This window comes from Bos indicus x Bos taurus, chromosome 14 (assembly GCF_003369695.1).
Source record: "Bos indicus x Bos taurus breed Angus x Brahman F1 hybrid chromosome 14, Bos_hybrid_MaternalHap_v2.0, whole genome shotgun sequence".
NCBI lineage: Eukaryota > Metazoa > Chordata > Mammalia > Artiodactyla > Bovidae > Bos > Bos indicus x Bos taurus.
The window spans coordinates 73021103-73030060 of NC_040089.1; positions in this window are offsets into that span (position 1 = coordinate 73021103).

Here is an 8958-nt window from a genome sequence, read left to right on the forward strand (position 1 = left end):
CGTATCATCTGCACATCTGAGGTTGTTGATAATTCTCTTGGCAACCTTGATTCCAGCCTGTGACTCATCCAGCCTGGCATTTCACATGATATACTCTAACCTTGATATACTCTTTTCCCAATTTTGAACCAGTCAGTTGTTCCACGTAGGGTTCTAACTGTTGCTTCTTGATCCACAAACAGGTTTCTCAGGAGGCAGGTAAGGTGGTCTGGTAGCCCTATCTCTTCAAGAATTTTCTAAGTGGCAAACCAATCCAGTACTCTTGCCGCAAGAACCCCATGAACAGTACAAAAAGGCAAAAAGATATGACACCAAAAGATGAGCTCCCCAGGCTGGAAGGTATCCAAGATGCTACTGGGAAAGAGTGGAGGGCAATTACTTATAGCTCCAGAAAGAATGAAACCCTCTGGGCCAAAGTGAAAACAACACTCAGTTGTGGATGTGTCTGATGGTGAACATAATGTTCAATGCTGTAAAGAACAATATTGCATAACAACCTGGAATGTTAGGTCTATGAATCAAGGTGAACTGGACCTGATCAAGAAGATGACAAGAGTGAACATCAATATCTTAGGAATCAGTGAACTAAAATGGACAGGATTGGGTGAATTCAATTCAGATGACCATTATATTTTCTACTGTGGGCAAGAATCCCTTAGAAGAAATGGAGTAGCCCTCATAGTCAACAAAAGAGTCCAAAATGCAGTACTTGGGTGCAATCTCAAAAATGACAGAATGATCTTGATTGGCTTCCAAGGCAAAACACTCAACCTTACAATAATCAAAATCTATGCCCCAACCACTGATGCTGAAGAAGCTGAAGTTGACTGGTTCTATGAAGACTGACAAGAAATTCTAAACTAATACCAAAAAAAGATGTCTTTTCATCATTCAACTAGATAATCAGGTAGAATATTGAAGTTACCAAGTTAAAAAATAAGAGAAATGGCTTAAGGAGAGAGCATTAAATATTTCTAATCTTTAGAGAAATTGAGTAGGAGGAAAAACCTATTAAAGCAACTGCTCCAAAAAGTTTTGTGCATTTGTCTGTCTACTTAAGAACAACATATTCATTGTAGGTTTCTTTTTAAAAAACTTTCTTTACAATACAGCAACAATTGTAAAAACAAGTTGTGAACAAGTTGCTTGATGCCCTACAGATATTTTTTTTCTTGTGACTGATAAGTTCTGAGAAACAAGTATTGCTGCATCTATTTTGGCACTTTTACTTTTGAAAAGAGAATATTGCCTATGAATAAGTGTTTTGAGGTAGGTATTCAGGGCTCTATCTGAGCACAGGAATCAAAACCGTGGCACATTAATGCTTTATATTTAGAGTGCCTTCTACTTTGGGATTTTCCCTTTTCATAAACTTCTCCATATTATGTAATTAAGGATCTCTCCTGAAATTCAGCAAGTAAAAGAGACTGACCAATACATTGATACTGGGGAGCCAGCAGATGTAGTTGGAAAAGGCACACCATGTTTACAAGCATTATCCCATAGTAGACCTCAATAATCAATCACAGCCAATGTTCTTACTGAACTTCCCCTGGAATTCTTCACAATATAGGATTCCAGGTCATCAAAACCAATCAATGGGGATTAGGTGAGGTAACAGTAGGCATACTTGATCTTGTTAAACTATGGGCAGTTACTTACAAAATTAAGAAGAAATGTGAACAGAGATATTTATCCAAAATAAGAATTTAAGGAATTGTTGAAAGCGAAGAGGAACTAAAGAGTCTTTTGATGAAGGTGAAAGAGGAGAATGAAAAATCTGGCTTAAAACTCAACATTCAAAAAACTAAAGTCATGGCATACAGTCCCATCACTTCATGGCAAGTAGATGGAGAAAAAGTGGAATCAGTGACAGATTTTATTTTATTGGACTCAAGAATCACTGCAGACAGTGATTGCAGCCATGAAATTAAAAATCACTTACTTCTTGGAAGACAAGCTATGACAAGCTCAGTTTATTAAAAAGCAGACACATCACTTTGCTGACAAAGGTGGATATAGTCAAAACTATGGTTTTTCCAGTAGTCATGTATGGATGTGAGAGTTGGACCATAAACAAGGTTGAGTCCCAATGAATTGATGCTTTCAAATTGTGGTGCTGGAGAAGACTCCTGAGAGTCCTTTGGACAGCAAGGAGATCAAACCAATCAATCCAAAAGGAAATCAACCCTGAATATTCATTGGAAGTCGAAGTTCCAATACTTTGTTCATCTGATGCAAAGATCCAATTCATTGGAAAAGACTCTGATTCTGGGAAAGATTGAGGGGAGGAGGAAAAGGGGATGACAGAGGATGAAGTGGTTGGATGACATCACCGAGTCAATGGACATGAGTTTGAACAAACTCCAGAAGATAGTAATGGACAGGAAAGCCTGATGTGCTGAAGTCCGTGGGGTTACAGAGTCAGATACAACTTATTGGTTGAACAAGGGACAAACATCCTTCAAATCAGATGAAGAGTGACCTTGTAGGTTAAAGCTTAAGGTGAGGGTGGAAGGACAAATTGTTAAGGATCAGTTTGGACAACACTCATGCTTAAACATGATCTATGAAAAGAGGGTTGGGTGTAAAAAGTTAAGGAATACTGAGGTCAGAGACACAAATAAATTAAGGGAAAAATGGAAAAATCAGGGTGATGCTGTATGTAAGTGTTAAAAGAGAGGCAAGTGGAAATGAAGTAGAAAGCAGAACTTTAGCTTTAAATGAAATTAGACATCAACATTTCTGAGTTTCATAAAATGTTCATATCCTTGTACTGGCCCTTCTGATACTCAGTCCATTGAAAATGCTTAGATGATCTTGACATAAATTAACATTAATTCTGAAGGTTGTAACAATGGGAACTGGAAATTGATTTTTTTAATTAATTAATTTAATTGGAGGTTAATTACTTTATAATATTGTAGTTGTTTTTGCCATACCTTGACATGAATCAGCCATGGGTGTACATATATACATGATTTTTTTTTTTAAAGCAAAATGGTTTCTTAATTGGTTTTACTAAAGTTTTACTATTAAGCACATTATTCACATCTGCTTTACTTTTGAGTCATTAAAGGGGGGAATCTAAAACTTATGGTATTTTCATACATTATGATGTATGACTATGTGTTTTATCAGATTTTGGTTCTTGTTAAACACTTATTGAACCACCACAACTTGTCATGCATGCATATTTACCCTCACTCCTTACTAAAGTGAAAAATAAGAAAAGAAAAAAGCCACCAGGTAGATGTCAGAAGTATAGGATGGGGAGGCCACTTTCTCCCCTACAAATACATCAAAAGATCATCTGCATGAGAAGCCACTTCCACAAGAAAACTTCTGAATGCTGGCGGAGGAACCCAGATACCCAGAGAGATGCATGCGCCATCAGGGACTGCGCCCACATGGTGCACCTTGGACCCTGAGTGGCCTGGACCTGGGAAGTGCACGCTGCCTTGAGCTATGGCAACCCCAGTGTGGTCCATCCACTGTGAGCACCCCCCACACATGCCAGTGGTGTTTGCTTGTGGTCTTAGTCCGTCTCCATAGCACAACTGAGCAAGGGAGCCCGAATAAATGGCCACTTTAGCCCACTCATGTCAGGGCAGAGATTAGACATGGAAGAGAATTGCAATCAGAAGAGGGCAAACTAAATAAAGAAAAGAAAGGGGAACAGCCCGGGAAGTGTCCGATGCAACAGATTAAAACCTGCAGTTAATGCGAACACCGTGCATTTGAAACTTAGAACAAGCACAAGAAAAAAACAAGGGACTATCTGACACTGAATTGACCCCACACTGCCAACAATGGCTCCAGAGGAATTCCTAGATATATTTTTATGATTATTGTTTTTTTAATTTTTTAAAAATTTTAGTTCTTTATTACTTCTTTAACTTTCATTTTTATAGCCTACTACTAACTTTCTTTTTAAAAACCTCATTTTTTAAACAAATTCCAGATTAAAAAAGTTTTTGTGATCGATTTGTTTTGTATTCTTTTGTTGAACTGTGGTGTTGGAGAAGACTCTTGAGAGTCCCTTGGACTGCAAGGAGATCCAATCAGTCCATTCTAAAGGAGATCAGTCCTGGGTGTTCATCATCAGAAGGACTGATGTTGAAGCTGAAATTCCAATACTTTGGCCACCTGATGCAAAGAGCTGAATCATTGGAAAAGACCCTGATGCTGGGAAAGATTGAAGGCAGGAGGAGAAGGGGACGACAGAGGATGAGATGGCTGGATGGCATCACTGACTCGATGGACATGGGTCTGAGTGAACTCCGAGAGTTGGTGATGGACAGGGAGGCCTGGCGTGCTGCGGTTCATAATGTCACAAATAGTCAGATACGACTGAGCAACTGAATTGAACTGAATTGATTGTACTTTTGAGAATCTAATCTCTATTCTAAGTTTTTAATCTTTGCTTTTTGATATTTGTTACTAATTTTGTACCTTTAATAGTATAATTTTTAGTATCTATTTTCACTTAGGGATTTGATTACTGGCTTGATTGCTCTTTTCCTTTCTGACTCTCCCTTTTGTCCTCCTGGCCACCTCCATCTCCCACCTCCCTCTTTTATTCTCTATATAACTCTGTGAATCTCTCTGGGTGTTCCTGACTGTGGAGAGTTCTTTGACCATTAACCTTGGGGTTTTATCTTCTGCACTGTGTGGACAGAGAAGTCTTAAGGCTACTGTAAAAGGGAGATCAAAACCCAGAGGCAGGAGGCTCAACTACAGAACTTTGGAGTACCACAAAACACCTGACCCCAGGGAACATTAATAGGTGAGAACCCACCCAAAAGCCACCATACCTACATTGAGGCCAAGAGCCAGCAAGCTCAACCCAAGAGCCAGCAAACTCCAGTGCAAGACATCTCATGCTAATCCTCCAACAAAAAGAACACAACCCTGAACATTAAGAGATAGACTGTCCAAAGTCATACCAAACCCATAGACACCGTAAAACGCACTACTGGACACTGCATTGCCCTCCAGAGAGAAGAGATCCAGCTCCATCCATCAGAACAGAGACAAAAATTCCCCCAACCAGGAAACCTTCACAAATCACTTGTCCAACCTCATCCACAGGGAGTAGACTCCACAATTAAAAGGAAATAAGACCTCCAGCCTGAACGAAGGGGAGCCTAAACACAGCAAAATAAATGAAATAAAAAGGCAGAGAAATATACAGATGAAGGAACATGATAAAAACCCATTAAACCAAACAAAAGATGAAGAGATAGGGAGCCTACCTGAAAAAGAATTTAGAATGATAGTAAATATGATCCAAAATCTTGAAAAGAATATGGAGTTACAGATAAACAGACTAGAGACATGGATCGAGAATTTTAACAAGGACCTAGAAGAAATAAAGAGTCAGTTCAGTTCAGTTCAGTCGCTCAGTCATGTCTGACTCTGCAACCCCATAAATCGCAGCATGCCAGGCCTCCCTGTCCATCACCAACTCCCGGAGTTCACTCAGACTCACGTCCATTGAGTCAATGATGCCATCTAGCCATCTCATCCTCTGTTGTCCCCTTCTCCTCCTGCCCCAAATCCCTCCCAGCATCAGAGTCTTTTCCAATGAGTCAACTCTTCGCATGAGGTGGCCAAAGGACTGGAGTTTCAGCTTTAGCATCATTCCTTCCAAAGAAATCCCAGGGCTGATCTCCTTCAGAATGGACTGGTTGGATCTCCTTGCAGTCCAAGGGACTCTCAAGAGTCTTTTCCAACACCACACTTTAAAAGCATCAATGCTTTGGCGCTCAGCCTTCTTCACAGTCCAACTCTCACATCCATACATGACCACAGGAAAAACCATAGCCTTGACTAGATGGACCTTTGTTGGCAAAGTGATGTCTTTGCTTTTGAATATGCTATCTAGGTTGGACATAACTTTCTTTCCAGGGAGCAAGTGTCTTTTAATTTCATGGCTGCAGTCACCATCTGTAGTGATTTTGGAGCCCCCAAAAATAAAGTCTGACACTGTTTCCACTGTTTCCCCATCTATTTCTCATGAAGTGGTGGGACCGGATGCCATGATCTTCGTTTTCTGAATGTTGAGTTTTAAGCCAACTTTTTCACTCTCCACTTTCACTTTCATCAAGAGGCTTTTGAGTTCCTCTTCACTTTCTGCCATAAGGGTGGTGTCATCTGCATACCTGAGGTTATTGATATTTCTCCTGGCAATCTTGATTCCAGCTTGTGTTTCTTCCAGAATAGTCCATCAGTAATGAACAATGCAATAACTGAGATTAAACACATCCTGGAGGGAACCAATAGTAGAATAACTGAGGCAGAAGAAAGGATAAGTAAGGTGGAAGATAGAATGGTGGAAATAAATGAAGCAGAGCTGAAAAAAGAAAAGAATAAAAAGAAGTGAGGACAGCCTCAGAGACCTCTGGAACAAAGTTAAATGCCCCAACATTTGAATCCTAGGAGTTCCAGAAGTAGAAGACAAAAGGAAAGAGTATGAGAAAATACTTGAGGAGATAATAGTCCAAAACATCTCTAAAATGGGGAAAATAACCACTCAAGTCCAAGAAGCCCAGAGAGTCTCAAACAGGATAAACCCAAGGTGAAAAACACCAAAACACATATTGATCAAACTAACAAAAATTAGACACAAAGAGCATATATTAAAAGCAGCTAGGTAAAAGCAACAAATAACATTCAAACGGATCTCCATAAGGATAATAGCTGATAGAAGCTCTTCAGGACAGAAGGGAATGTCAGGATATACTTACAGTGATGGAAGAGAAAAACCTACAGCCAAGACTACATTACCCAGCAAAGATCTCATTCATATTTGAAGGAGAAATCAAATACTTTACAGACAAGCAAAAGCTGAGAGAATTCAGCACCACCGACCAGCTCTTCAACCAATGCTAAAGGGTCTTCTCTAGACAAGTAAAACAGAAATGGTTTATAAAAATGAACCCCAAACAATAAAGTAAATGGTAACAGGATTATACTTATCAATAATTATCTTAAACATAAATGGCTTAAATGCTCCAACCAAAAGACAAAGACTGGCCAAATGGATACAAAAACAAAACCCCTATATATGCTGTCTACAAGGGACCCACCTCAAACCTAGGGACACATACCGACTGAAAGTGAGGGTCTGGAAAAAGATATTTCATTCAAATGGAGACCAAAAGAAACTGGGAGTAGCAATACTCATCAGATAAAATAGACTTTAAAGACCCCTATAAGACACAAAGAAGGACCCTACATAATAATCAAAGGATTAATGCAATAAGCAGTTTTAACTATTATAAATATATCACCAACTTGATGGACATGAGTTTGAGCAAGTTCCAGGAGTTGGTGATAGACAAGGAAGCCTGGCATGCTGCAGTCAATGAAATCACAAAGAGTTAGACATGACTAAGCAATTGAACTGAATTTATGCACCCAACGTAGAAGCACCTCAATAAATAAGGCAAATGCTAACAAGGGGAACTTGAATAGGGAACTTAACAGCAACACAATATTAGTGGGAGACTTTAATACCCCATTAACACCAATGGACAGATCAACCAGACAGAAAATTAACAGGGAAACACAAGCTTTAAATAACACATTGGACAAGTTAGACCTAATTTATATCTGCAAGGCATTTCACCCAGAAACAAGGGATTTCACCTTTTTCTCAAATGCACATGGAACATTCTTTGAACACATGCACAGGATAGATCACATACTGGACACAAATCTAGACTTGGTAAATTTAAAATAATTGGAATCATTTCAAGCATTTTTTTGATCACAGTGTCGTAAGATTACATATCAACTACAGGAAAAAAAATTATGAAAAACATAAACATATGGAGGCTAAACAACATACTTCTGAATAACCAACAGATCACCGAAGAAATCAAAAAGGAATCAAAATATGCATAGAAACAAATGATAATCAAAACACAACAACCCAAAACTTATGGGGTTCAGTAAAAGCAGTGCTAAGAGAGAAGTTCATAGCAATACAAGCCTACCTCATATAAATAACCTAACTTTACACCTAAAGCAACTAGAAAGAGAAGAAGAAAAACAACAAAACCAAAGTTAGTAGAAGGAAAGAAATCATAAAAATCAGAGAAGAAATAAATGAAAAAGAAATGAAGGCGAGTATAGCAAAATTCAACAAAACTAAAAGTTTGTTCCTTGAGAACATAAAAAAAAAAATAGACAAACTGATAGCCAAACTCATAAGAAAAGAGAGGGGGAAGGCTCAAATAGATAAAATTAGAAATGAAAATGGAGAGATCACAACAGAAGACACAGAAACACAAATGATCATAAGAGGCTACAATGAGCAGCTATATGCCAACAAAATGGACAATTTGGAAGAAATGGACAAATTCTTAGAAAATTACAGCTTCCAAAACTGAACCAGGAAGAAACAGAAAATTTGAACAGACCAATCTCAAGCACAGAAATTGAAACTGTAATCAAAAATCTTCCAGCAAACAAAAGTCCAGGACCAGATGGCTTCACAGGTGAATTCTGCTGTAAATGTAGAGAAGAGATAACACATATCCTACTCAAACTCTTACAGAAAATTGCAGAGGAAGGAAAATTCCCAAACTCATCCTACAAGACACTATCACCTTGATACCAAAACCAGACAAAGATGCAACAACAGCAAAAAAAAAAAAAAAAAAAAGAAAGAAAGAAAGAAAAGAAAAGAAAACTACAGGCCAATATCACTAATGAACGTAGATGCAAAAATCCTCAACAAAATTCTAGCAAACAGAACCCAACAACATATTAAAAAGATCATACACCATGATCAAATGGGCTTTATTCCAGGGATGCAAGGATTCTTCAATATTCACGAGTCAATCAATGTGATATACCATATTGACAAATTGAAAGATTAAAAACCATATGATTGTCTTAATAAGTGCAGAGAAAACCTTTGACAAAGTTCAACACTCATTTATG